The sequence below is a fragment of the Galeopterus variegatus genome, unplaced genomic scaffold (assembly GCF_000696425.1).
Source record: "Galeopterus variegatus unplaced genomic scaffold, G_variegatus-3.0.2 Scaffold2456, whole genome shotgun sequence".
Lineage (NCBI taxonomy): Eukaryota > Metazoa > Chordata > Mammalia > Dermoptera > Cynocephalidae > Galeopterus > Galeopterus variegatus.
Genome location: NW_007728567.1, coordinates 203,445 through 203,934, shown reverse-complemented (window position 1 = coordinate 203,934; position 490 = coordinate 203,445). Strand labels below are relative to the sequence as shown.

At 63.9% G+C, this 490-nt stretch overlaps 1 protein-coding gene across 2 annotated transcripts in view; it reads right to left on the bottom strand.

Moving 5' to 3' along the window:
- Positions 1-490, bottom strand: part of DCUN1D4 (DCN1, defective in cullin neddylation 1, domain containing 4) — a 75,177-nt gene that overhangs the window by 73,585 nt on the left and 1,102 nt on the right. The window lies entirely within an intron of this gene.

Below are 490 nucleotides of genomic sequence, written 5' to 3'. Positions count from 1 at the left end.
CCTCTCCCCGCACCCCGAAGCTCTGGGCTGCCCCCTCCGGGGACCCTGCCTCGACTGGGGGAGGAAAGACCTCCCCCAAACACACAGTCCGACATCCTCAGCCCGACGCGGGACCGAATCTGGACATGACAGTGCTCTCCCTGCCCCAACCCCTCCCAACCTCCCCTCTCTCCCCAACTACCTCTTTCCCCCGCACCTCATCTACTCTACCCCTTCCCCCATCCGGCCATCCCAAACCCTCCCCACCTTCTCTTTTTCCTCCCAATTTCCCTATGGTCCCAACACCTGCCCCGTGCTGTTACCCCAGCACCTTCCCCTCCCAACAGTCTGTTACCCTACCACCCTTACAATGCCCCTCCGCCCGCCGGACTCCGAACTGTTCCATCACACCCCAATCCCTCCCACTGTCTCCCTCTCCCGTTACATCAGCTCTCATCCCCTTGCCCGCCCTCCAGCCCCCCTCGGCCGCTGCCCCCACTTCCCCTCCCTA